Below are 13,388 nucleotides of genomic sequence, written 5' to 3'. Positions count from 1 at the left end.
TACGTAGATTTTAAGTCTGCAATTGGAACACTTGTATTATTTTAGAAATCTTGTACTGAAATAAGTACTGTTGTGACAAAGGTACTAATCTAACTGCAAATGAGCTGTGGGTCACTGCTAGTATATATATATATATATTAGCAGTTTATTTTTAAACACTAAAATCTTATCCTTTTGATCAAATTGATAAATATTTGAAAAAGTGAATTAGGTCTAGTTGTCTAAAAGCAAAGAGATTAGGCCCAACCGATTTATTTAAAGCCATATCAAAACTCTAATAGTACTACTAATTGTATTACGGTATAACAAAAAGTCACATTTTTTTGCTGTGGATTAACATATAACATTTAAGAAGCACAGTTCATTTTGGAAATTTTCACTGAAACGAGTGGTCATTAATTTAATAAATAACTTACATATTTAAATAGTAGCAGAATATCAAATTGATAATATCAGTTCGAATTGTTACGTACTATAATTTATCTCGGACGAGTCTCTGATTTCTTATGCACGTTATGCATTACGATTGGAAAAAAAAACAGAAATTTGATGTTGAATTTAGAAGTTAACTGAATGTCTATATGTATAAAATTTACGATATTTGCCAACAAGATTGATAATCATAATTTTATTTTCTAACACAAATATATCTTAATATACAAACAACAGTACAATTTATAATAACGGTAATAACAGATAGTAATCTATATGCAAAAGTTTCACAAACTTAGAAACACTACAGAGTCTTCTATCTGGTCTGGAAATGAATATTTTATCGACGTTTCATGAGGCGTGAATTACTTTTACATTGATGCACTTCACTTTAAGGAACGCTAGCTAGCTCTATTTTTTACATGTGATTCCCCACACACACACACCGATGAAAATAACTACTGTTCTCGTGTAACAATTAACGCTCGAGTTTAATTCACTGATGTTTGTAATGTTCGAAATCTATAAACGTTTCTGGTCAAATATCTGTAGTTTTCCAATTGATAAGCATTTGTCACATTTAAAACTTCTGAGGTTTATACTGTACTTACTGCAACAACCCAACAATATTAAACTGTCTCTTGACGCATCGATTTATAAAGTTTTAAGAGTTAGGTTCTCTAAAGTTCTGTTGGCAACAATACTCGAAGGTACACTGGTGCTTTCGTGAAACATATATTATTGATTCTTACTCAGTGGACTCAAAAGATACCCCGATGTGGCTTTGCTGTAAGAAAACACACACTCTGATTCTTACTGTTGAGAATATTCTACAGATTTAGAGAACAGGTGGGACTTGCACAATACACGTATAAAAATATAAGCTACATACGTTTCTAAATATATATTAAAGTGAAACAAACATAGATATTAAAATAATATCGAAACATTACAGAATTTATAAAAAAAAATGGTTGTTTACCTTGCAGAATAGTTACGGTTAGGGTAGTGAACATTTTTCTAAAATTTCACTTGGTTTAACATAAGTAAACAATTAAATTCTCTCAACAATTTTTCTGATTACTCTGCATCTACGTAATAATAAAAAAATAGTTTTGAAACATCAAAACTACTTCTGATAGGAGCAAAATACAGTAAACAAAACAGTTTTAAAAAGTTCATTGAATATATATATATATTATAGATTTATATTATTTGCACTGGAGGTAAAACTGAAAAAATGATCTGTGACGTAGAAGCCTGATTCATGTCTGTGTCCTCTTCTGTGGACTACAGTTTCGTCTATTCAAGACACAGATTGGGTTAGCAAAGCAGAGATATCCAAGCAGGCGGTGCCACTGCCTATTTAAGGATCACTCGAATTTTTCATCGAAATTGTATTTTTAATATCTTCTCAATAGGTCATGAGAACTTCACAATACTATGCAGTGTTTCCTTTTATAAGATATCTTTGTATTGACTGAGTTACAACTTCTGGAAATGTCTGTAAATATCATAGGAAAATGTTCTATTTTCTTGTAATTCTTTCTTCTTTTTATTACATGATAAGTTAAAAATCAAAATAATTTCACTGAAGTGACGTAGTTTCAAACGAAGTATCAGCTTTCATAAGTATTATTAATAACAACTAGTAATTAAAAAAACAAAGCATAATTCTAGTGTGAAAAATATTGTTATTACTCCTAGAAGTTAGCTCTCGTATAGTATGTTAGTATTCCTTTATAATATTTTATATCAGCTAGTATGAGATAAACAGTAAATATTACAGTTGGAACTGCATTGGAATTACCATCGGTTGTAAATACAACCTCCGTATGTTTATTGAAACAGTGCATTAAAAAATCAAGAACAAGTAAATAAGTAAAGAAAAACATTTCAAAGAGGGAATTAAATGTAGGGATGGCTAACACCAATCCTTCAGAACAATGCAAACAAATAGTTGGAATGACATTTACATCAGCTCTTGACAGTAAGAATTAATATTAAATGTAGGGATGGCTAACACCAATCCTTCAGAACAATGCAAACAAATAGTTGGAATGACATTTACATCAGCTCTTGACAGTAAGAATTAATATTAAATGTAGGGATGGCTAACACCAATCCTTCAGAACAATGCAAACAAATAGTTGGAATGACATTTACATCAGCTCTTGACAGTAAGAATTAATATTAAATGTAGGGATGGCTAACACCAATCCTTCAGAACAATGCAAACAAATAGTTGGAATGACATTTACATCGGCTCTTGACAGTAAGAATTAATATGCAACAATATGTATATATAACTATTAATTTTAATTTATCCTATATTAGGCTGTTAACATTCTATGACACTGTGTGCATGCTCTGCTATTATGTAGGGATCATGCAAATGTTGTACGTTGTCCCTACTATCTTGCCAATATTGATTTTGAAGGATTGGTATTAGCCATTCCTACATTTAATTCCTTTTTTAAAGTTTTTTTTTTTTTTTACTTGTACAGTTAAGCCCCTTATAATGATGAAGTGAACGTTATACCTATGAGGGTTTTGAGTCATTTTGCATCACTACAAAATAAAGTAAATTAATTTAGGTGTCTGAATACTTAGGTCATTGCGCCTATTTCATAATTCGATATTATACAGCGGACCAACTGTTTAATTAATGATTTTATACATATATATAGAGGCTTGGCATGGCCAAGCGCGTAAGGCGTGCGACTCGTAATTCGCGGGTTCGCGCCAGCGTCGCGCTAAACATGCTCACCCTCCCAGCCGTGGGGGTGTATAATGTGACAGTCAATCCCACTATTCGTTGGTAAAAGAGTAGCCCAAGAGTTGGCGGTGGGTGGTGATGACTAGCTGCCTTCCCTCTAGTCTCACACTGCTAACTTAGGGACGGCTAGCACAGATAGTCCTCGAGTAGCTTTGTGCAAAATTCCAAAACAAACATATATATATAGCATAGATTTCTTTTCTTTCTCACTGAAGGCAAAATTGAAAAAGATAATCTGTTATACAGAGACCAAATGCATTCACTGTAGTCCATAGCCGACCTCTCAAGAGTGCGGCTATGGATTACAGCCTCGCCTATTCGAGGCTCGTCAGCATAGCTAGGGTCAGCAAACCAAAGAAATGCAATTAGGCCTCTTGTAATGATGATGTGTATATTATAACTACGGACTTCATGAGTCCTTTAAAATTATCATACAGAACTAAAAAAAACCTATAGGTATGATTAAAAATACTTGTTTTCAAAGACAGCAGCGAAACAGCAATCGTTTACTTAATTCTTATTTTCGCATGCTCAAGCCTTAAGATATTTAAAGAGTCTAATCTTTATTTTCATATATATACTTTTCAAGCAGTAATTGGTAAAAGCGAAAAGAAGTTAAAGCTAGCTGTTTATGCTATACAGAGACACAGCTGCCAACGACAATATATCTTCCTTACCACATTCGACCAAACACCCCCATGAAAATTTTATATGTCAGCCAGATTGGAGCTCATTGTACAAAGCAGCCCCTAGCTGCGCCATAATATAATTATGCATGGCACTTAAACGAATAAGACAGGTTTGGTACCAGCTTCTGTAAAAGAAAGTATACAGATGTTTTACGTGCTTCTTTCTATATAGCATGTCGAAGGAAAGTTAAAACACCACAATTTAAAAGGTTAAGAGACGACTGCAGAAAAGCGTGCCATTGCATACAAAATCAGAGAACGTCTTTTTGGTGTGCATACTTTTAACTTAAACCATACGTTATTAGTTTCTAACCGCATCTCTATCGCCAAGTGTATCATATACGATAACCAGTAATGCAGTCAAATTTAGGTTATTGAGCTCCATAAATAGTCCTTTTACTGCATGCACAATTCTGTATTTAAGTGTGAAATAACCCATGTGCCGAACATGTGGTATGACATTTCTAAAAAACTTTCAGCACGTTTAATGTAAGAAAGCAAAAAATTCCAGTGAACAAATGCGTTTAGAAAGAAGATTACATGACAAGAAATTATTAAAGATTGGCCCAAATTCTTCTCTTAACCATATTTGGAAATTTCCAGCGTTATTAATTTGTATATAACGATGTACCTTTCTTCGGATACCTCACGTGCTGTGCTTTTAAGGGTCCTGTGTAAACCTCTCAGTAACGACATTCTTTTGTTTTATCGCACAAGAACTGGATTACAAAATGCAACAAGACTTATGCCATTAAAATCCATTCTATTTCTGTTACGAGAAACTGAGTTTTTTGCAACAGATGGTAATGATTCATTTTATCTAATTTCTTTATTTTATTTTTCGGATAATAAACCCTTTACTGTACTGAATGGCTTCAATTGCAGAAAAGGTCAATCGCGTTCTCTGGCTAGGTGAGCTGAAGTCTGTGTGAGCCGTCAGAAGAAAATTTAGATCTGATTAACACAAAGAAACGTCTCACGAAAATTAAATTCAAAACTGGATGAAAAACTTTAAGAAGACGGGTTCCATTAGTGATAAGCCACGAACTGGAAGACCTAGTGTAAACCATGAGACTGTGTTGTCTGAAGCATACAGTTAAAAAGTGAAGTTTATACAACAAAGCTTTCCTCTCTAAACGATCTTCGTACTAGAATAACAAATGTGATAAGAGCCATAAATCATACACAACTACAGAATGTGTTCGGGGAACTTCAAAATCGTGTTTGGCTTTGTATCCAGAAAGATGGCAGATATGTTGAAAGTTAACATTCGTACAGTTAAATATGCTGAATCTTGAATAAATTTCCTCTTTTTCGTTTTACAAGTTGTTTATATCTTATATAGAAGTGGACTTATTAAAGATTCCAACTGCACAAGGACTTTATGGACACCCTGTATTGTCGTCTGATTTACTACAACTGAACTGTAGCGGCTTTTCACATACATTACGACTTCTGTGTCGTTGTTGTTGTTTGTTATTAAGCACAAAGGTGCCGAAACTTGGTTTTAATGGTATATATTTGCAGACATGCTGTTATGCCATTAGGTGGGAGTAGGAGTGGGTGAATTTTGTGTTATAGACTCAAAGACAACTAATACGATAAGTTATTTGTTTTTCATTACATATCAACTGGTGACAAAACTAGAAAATATAGTGACGCCAAACTTTATAGTCATAGACCGCAGTAATTTATGAATTTACTTTGCAGATCTCCTGAGTGCATTCAGTGACACAAGATAATTTATGTTTTGCAGATTTACTTAGCTTTACGTTTAGTCTGTGAGAAAGGTTTGATCGGATACATAAACTGTATTTCTGTGTTTACAGCAATAGTCACATTAAATCAACGATCTCGTTTGAAAGTGAAATACGAGTCACAGTCGGTGTTTTGCTTTTGCGTTTAATTATAATATTGCACGCCACCTGGTGAGTAAAAATGAAATAAATCTTAATTTTAACATACAGTATGTTACACAAAAGCGTCACTACTTGCATTCTGTGGATTGTTATGGCAACGAAGAAATCTACAATATTTATAATACTTTTAACTAATAAAGGAAATCAACTTATCTTTTTCCTCCTATTTTACGATGCATTATTTTCTTCTATTTTATCAGTAACTTAGAATCATTTTAAAACAAATATGTTTCAAGAAATTACGCGAAACATAGTAGAACCAAAAGCAAAAAAATCAACAAAAAACCAGTAATAATCACATGCTGAAAATTTCAGTCTAAATGCCTGAATCATAAGAAATCATACTCTGTTAACGAGTCACTGTTTTCTCATAGCAAAGCCCCGTCCAGCCAGCTGCTGTATCTAAAGATGGGGAATCGAACCCTTGATTTTTAGCATTGTAAATCCGAAGACGTACCAATGTCCCAGCGGGAAAGTAGATGGTGAAATTGGATGTCATTGTCGTATTTTCTTTAACATTTCCAAACGCCGTAACAAATAACAATAACTAAACCGAAATTAACTGAACCTGCCCGGCATGGCCAGGTGGTTAAAGCACTCGACTCGTAATCTGAGGGTCGCGGATTCGAATTCTCATCACACCAAACATGCTCGCCATTTCAGCCATGGGGACGTTATAATGTGGCGGCCAATCCCACTATTCGTTGGTAAAAGAGCAAACCAAGAGTTGGCGGTGGGTGGTGATGACTAGCTGCCTTCCCTCTAGTCTTACACTGCTAACTTAGGGACGGCTAGCACAGATAGCCCTCGAGTAGCTTTGTGCGAAATTCCAAAAACAACAACAACAACACTTTAATAACTCTTATAAACGAAATGTTATATCAGTATGTGTTTGATTATAGAGGTTTTTCTTGCTTGTTTGTTGTTAAACACAAAATTACATTGCGGGGTATTTCTGTTCTGCCCATTGTGGGTGTATAAACCTGATTCTTAGTATTATAAGCCAAAAAACGTGCCACTGAGTCAGAAAGGGGCTTAATTATAAAGGAGTTTCGTATATTATAAGAATAGCATTAATTTCAAATATCTAACATAAACATAAGTATCTTCAACATATATATATATTTTTTATGTTCTTCTTCGACAAAACAGTTTCTAATTTTAAGATAGACGTGCTATGCATATTTTCATTTATCAGATATGAAGATGACATCCATTTTGCATCTCACCGTTATTTGATGTATCCGCGAATGGCTAATAAGTCCAATTCTTGCGTGAAACCTTTCGCACTGTGCACAGAAGAATTCTCGTTTTGGTTCAACTTAATCTGGAGCTTCTTGACGAGATTTAGTAAAGTTCCGCTTGGTTTCTATATCCCTTAGACAAAATTGAAAACCAAATGCTCCATTGATAGACACATTATGTAATGAGATTCAAACTTTTCGTTTGATCATTTCATTAATTATAGTTATTTTATAAACCAATAGATGGCAGGACAAGTTTTCTAAATACATGAAAACAGCAACTTTCAAATATTAGACAGTCAAGTCGCAAAATCCAAAAACAAAAGTCAAGAACATGCTTACGTTAGAGCATGTAGAAAGTTACAATTAAACTGACAAGAGTAAATGTACAATTAAAAATGATTAAGACAGAACAACAAAAAATTATCATCGTACAGTCAAACTCGTAGTTCTATATAATCCAACAAGCAACCTCTACGGTAGTAAGGCAAGAAAATATATTTAGGGTGAATGACCCTAATGTATCCTCTTTTGTCATCAGATATATATTATGAAATTAAACAACTTTCTAATGATATATTAATTTCTATAAATTACGTATTAAATAACTTAGAGCAAAATTACGCAATGGGGTATTAGAATGTGTCCAGTGAATTGAACTCTGGATTTTATTGCTATAAAAAGAAAACTTATTGCTAACCCACTAGTGAGGCTTGTATTTCTCATAGAGTCTCTAATTTATAACAATCATTTCAGAGCTTTTTTCTATCTAGGGACAGAAGAAAAAAAAGACTTTTCATAAAAACGCATCACCAGTTTACAGTCAGAACAGAAATAATAAATTAATTTATTGGGATATCTAACTTTAATTTTTTCGATCCCTTCATTAAGAAGTTACGAGTCAATAACAAAGGGTAACGAACGGTTGGTGATATTGTTAATGTGTAACAACATTCTTCCCTCTCAAATAAAATTCCATTCATAACTAGGCGTAGTGGGTGGGGAACTTGAGGAAGAGGTTTCCTATGTCGAGAAAATGCTCAAAATACAATTTTTATTTCGAATTTATGTCTTGCTTTACTGAAACTGTAATAAAAATAATAGAAATAATTATTTATGAATAATTTGTTTAGAATTTGCTGAGGGAATTTTGTTTTCTGTCGAAGAATTTCAGCTAAATACCCCCTTCAAAGATAAAAACACAAAAGTTCCTTTGTTTGAAATTAAACACATTATTTACATCAATTTTCATGAACAATTGTTACCATGATCTGTAATTAATTTCTTTAATGGAATTTATTACCAATTTTACTTTAGTTTACAATTAATTTACAAATATAAATTTTTAGTGCAAAATATTACGCAATGCCAATAATTTTTATCCGATATGACTACTATATCTGGTTTGTTTGTTTGTTTCTTTTGGATTTCGCGGAAAGCTACGCAAGGGCTATCTGCGCTACCCATCCGTAATTTATCGGTGTAAGGCTAGGGGGAGGCAGCTAGCTAGTTATCAACACCTATCGCCAGCTCTTGGGCTATTCTTTTACCAACGAATAGCGGAATTAACCGTCAAATTATAACGCTCCCACGGCTGAAAGAGCAAGCTTGTTTGGTGTGACGGGGATTCGAACCCGTGACCCTCCGATTACGAGTCGCGTGATTTAACCACCTGGCCATGCCGGGCCCACTATATCTGGCAGCCTTCATATTTAGTATAACTGTAACCAGGATTTCTAACAGATTATAAAACTAATTTTGACATAAAGTTGTTAATAATTATGTTATCAAAGTATAATATTTTGACTGGAATCAGAAGAAAAACGTTCTACGGGAATCCACGGAACCACGTTTGTTTATTGTAGCTAAAACTGCTAGTGTCCATAAACTCTTATAACGTTAGACAGTTGGAAAATGTTATAGAGCTGGGATAATTTGTTTTTGGAAAAGTGGCAATCGATACACAAAGCGGTTGTCAATTTCTTTTTCTTGTCGTGTGCCAGTAATTTGAGAAATATAAAAAACTCTTTAATTTAGTAGATGAGTTTGTTTGTTACTGCTTTTTTTTTCGTCACGTTGTTGCACGTGCAATCAAGTTGTTATCTACACCGTAGTGTAAAGTAGCCTTTGGGGCTATATCACTTAAATATTCGATCTCTAGAGCTGGTACCTACATTTCCCATTTTTATGGGTTTATTAAAATGTAAATTGATATAATTTTTATGTTGTAGAAGTAAGTTGTCATGACTCTTGGCCATTAGATCCTAATTTTCACTTAACTGTAAAATTTACTGCAATAATAAAATACGGTCTGATGTGATGAACGTTATCGGTTTAGTTGAAAACTTAATTTCTGCAATTACGGTCTCAGTAAATGAACCGTGGAACTTCAACATCTGTCTCACGTTGCTAAAGAATTTTCCCATCTTAATAAGATCTTCAGTAGGTAGATATTTAATCCTATTCCTCCAACGACAAAGTTGTAGGTTTGCGGAATTACAATACTACAACTTAGGTTTCAGTAGAACCATGTGCTGAATTTCAGACAACAGGAGTTCGAATCGCGCTTTAATTGTATTTATCTTTTTTTATTATTATTCGAATAAATTGCTGCTCCATCCATGCTCACTAAAACCAAAGAAAACTATTTGGAAATAAAATATTTAATTAATTACCTCACAGTTGGTAGAATCAAGTTAAAATGTATAGGAAACCAAATGGATTTTTGTTTCGTCTATACATTCCATGTAAAAGTTAACAAACACCCTTGGAAAAAATGTAATTAGTTGTTTCACCCGAACCTAGTAGACCTAATCTAAAATTTGTGGTAGCAAAGAAACAATTTATTTTTCCATCCACAAGTAGTATAACTAAGCCTTTATAAAGTATATAATGAGTTGTTTGTTTCACATCTGCCATAACTAATCTGAAGCCCTTATTAAGAAGAACAAAAAAAAACAACAACTTTAATCTACAAATCGTATAGCTAAGCTATATTTCTTTGAAACCATATGATCAGTCGTTCTTTCTCATCTGACATAATTAAACTAATATATAGGAAAAAAAATGACAATGAAATCTATCTCATTATCATTAGGCTTAATGAAGCCACTATATTTGAAAAAAATCGAATGACCTGTTATAACTGAGCTAAGAAAGGCACTATAAGCAAATAATGTAAAAATTTGCACAATTTACATCCATTCTGGTGTAATCGTGTACTTAACTTGAAGTTTGTTTTATTAATATATTTTATTGATTTACACTCATATCATGCTTTACAAAATTTAGCTTTTTTAAAAATAAAACTTCGCATACTTGTTTGCGGTTACGGTCATAATTTTGATATGTTTTAAGCCTAGATTTCTTTTGTGGTGGATTAAATTGTGAGTTACCCTCTAATGAAAGTTTTTTCGTTTGTTCTATTGTTGTTTTTATGCGCAAAGCTACATGGGTTATCTGTACTCTACCCACCACAGGTGTCGCACCTAACTTTTGGTTAAATAAGACCTCAAATGTTCCACTGAGCCACCAGGGACACTTTAAAGACTACTCTTAAGAAACCTCTGACCAGTAGAATAATACATTTATGCTAGGTTAGCCAATTTTTCTAACGTTTTATTGATAAAATTTGTCTCCCAGTAAGTTAACACTAAAATATTCTGATTATAGAATTGATTAAAACAAAGACAGTTGTATGTTTTACAAGAATTTTATTCATTAGGACCCTAGTTTCAGTATAGAGCTATATATTCTTTACAACGAGCTATGTTTCGTTTCAAAAATTTGATGACGTTATTTACGTCATACAGGAAACTGCACATCCCCATGTCTCACATAATTTAATCTTGATTAACTGCTTTCATAAAGATCAGCATAGCCATATATAACCTCTGGAGGGCCTAGCAGAGACACATTATAAATAGACTTGTGAAAAAGGGAAAGATTTCACGGATTGTCATGACTGACTATGATTCAACTAGTTTTATAAGCCTCGTAAAGATTTCCTAGGACTAATGTGAATGAATGGTTATGTTATAGAACACGTACGGGAAGTCTCTCCAAACAAAGGGGCGGGGTTAATTTTTTATTGCTGCCATTTCAAAGACCTCGTCAACAGAACTTGCCCCTGTTCGACTTGTATAATTGCAGGGTTTACTTCCATAACTCTGAGGAAATTATTTTTAAGTATGTTTAGGTCAGTCTTAACTATCCCTTAGTTCAATAATTTGCTAGTTACCAGTAATCAAACATAGATATTTTCTCATTAAATATTGCTCGCCTATAATTTTCACCAAGTTCTAAAGTTTCAAGCCTTATAAGTTTCATCCAGCTTAACATGAGACCTGGTTTATTTGATGGTAGGTTATGTCATGCCTTAGGATGTAATTTGAATTGTCTTGTCTTCTTCTCACGTGTGTTTGTGTGTGTCATATAAACACATAATCCTTGCCTGAGTGAAGTTAAAAGCAAGGGACGATTTCGTAGTATGCTGGCTTAACAGCTTTTTTTTTCTTCTACCTAGTAGTAATATGTATGTCACATTCAAGCTAATCGTTGATCTTATCAACCACTTGTTCCTGCAATCGTTCGACAGTATTCAACAGCCATGAAAGTTCCCTCAAGGTACATGTTTCCAAATTATACCGTGACAGTTCTGACTACGTTAGGCTGTGTAATGCACTCGTGTTAGTGATGTGTTCGTCCTATCCCCGTGACAAACTACTTCCCTCCTCGACTAAAACCCCCTAACTGTTCCCTCCCACAAACAGTTATGTTTATCTGGTATACTAAATACGAGCTGACCCCCCGTTAAACTGAACTTTTTAAACTCATTTTCAAGAAAAGTATATAGAGTTTGTTTGTTTTTTTATTTGAAACGATGTTCTGTTTCAAGAAAGAAGTAGTAAATTTAGTGCGGACACATTTGCTAAATGGAAAATGCTCAAGCACAACCTAGAATAAACTAAATCTTAGTTTGAGGGAAGCTAGGTGTCACATATTTTGTCATCAAGTGGTATAGCAAAACCTATACCATATATATAGGTTTATGTGAAACAAAATTATTTAAGGTTTCTGTTGAAACTTCTGAGGGTCGCGGGTTCGCGCCCGAGTCGCGACAAACATGCTCGCCCTCCCAGCCGTGGGGGCGTATAATGTGACGGTCAATCCCACTATTCGTTGGTAAAAGAGTAGCCCAAGAGTTGGCGGTGGGTGGTGATGACTAGCTGCCTTCCCTCTAGTCTTACACTGCTAAATTAGGGACGGCTAGCACAAATAGCCCTCGAGTAGCTTTGTGCGAAATTCCAAAACAAACAAAACTATTGAAACTAATCGATAATTAGATCTTTGCTTAGTTCATCTTGTTCACAAATAGATATTTGAATAAGTGTGAAGTGAAGCTTCCATAGTTGCAATATATATTGGCAAAACACACAAGATAGCCTGTGTAATTAAATGTTTGGTGTGACAGAGATTTGTACCCGCGCCCTTCGAATTACGAGTCGAGTTCCTTAACCACTTGGTCATGCCGGGCCAATTATAATGACTAAAATGTGTAATTATAGTAAATTAATGTGAAGCAACTGGGTAAGAAATGTATTTTCATACTAAATCATACAAAAATATAATGGTAAGATTGTCCGATGCAAACCCGATGGATATTAGGTTAGGAGAGAGGGATAGTTTCCTCAACGATTTTTTTTATTATGTTCTCTTGCTTTAAACATTTTTCTCAGAGTTGAAACATTCTTAAATGAGCTATGAGATAATTTTCATTGCTAACGTGATCAGCTCATTTGCGTGTTGTTGTTTTTTAATGAGCTGAACTGAGCATCAGGTGAAAATCCCAATATTGCATCAACAGGTCTGACCTTTATATGGAATGAGCATTTTTTTACTGCTGTTACCACTAGCTGTATAGTATTCTAATAATTCCCCATATTTTACTTTTCTTCGGTACACAATATATCACTTTTTGGCTGTATAGTATTCTAATAATTCCCCATATTTTACTTTTCTTCGGTACACAATATGTTACTTTGTTTTCTAGTAGTCTCGTACCTTCTTACTGCCGATAAAAAGTCTTTCTTGTTTGTTCCTTTATCATATTAGTGCAGAAGAGATATCCTATCAGTAGAGTTGTGCAGGACTTGATGAAAGAGGTTCTCTTGCAAGCTTATTAGCTCCATCGTTTAGCTTTGTGGTTGATTAATTGGTAATCATTCACAGGCGAATAAGATAGTCTTCTGTAATGGATTCGTAGATGACTGATCAGACCAATATCAAATCTACACATTCTGTTGCTGTAAGGACAAACGTTTTC

This window comes from Tachypleus tridentatus, chromosome 7 (assembly GCF_004210375.1).
Source record: "Tachypleus tridentatus isolate NWPU-2018 chromosome 7, ASM421037v1, whole genome shotgun sequence".
Lineage (NCBI taxonomy): Eukaryota > Metazoa > Arthropoda > Merostomata > Xiphosura > Limulidae > Tachypleus > Tachypleus tridentatus.
Note: the sequence above shows the minus strand (reverse complement) of the source record.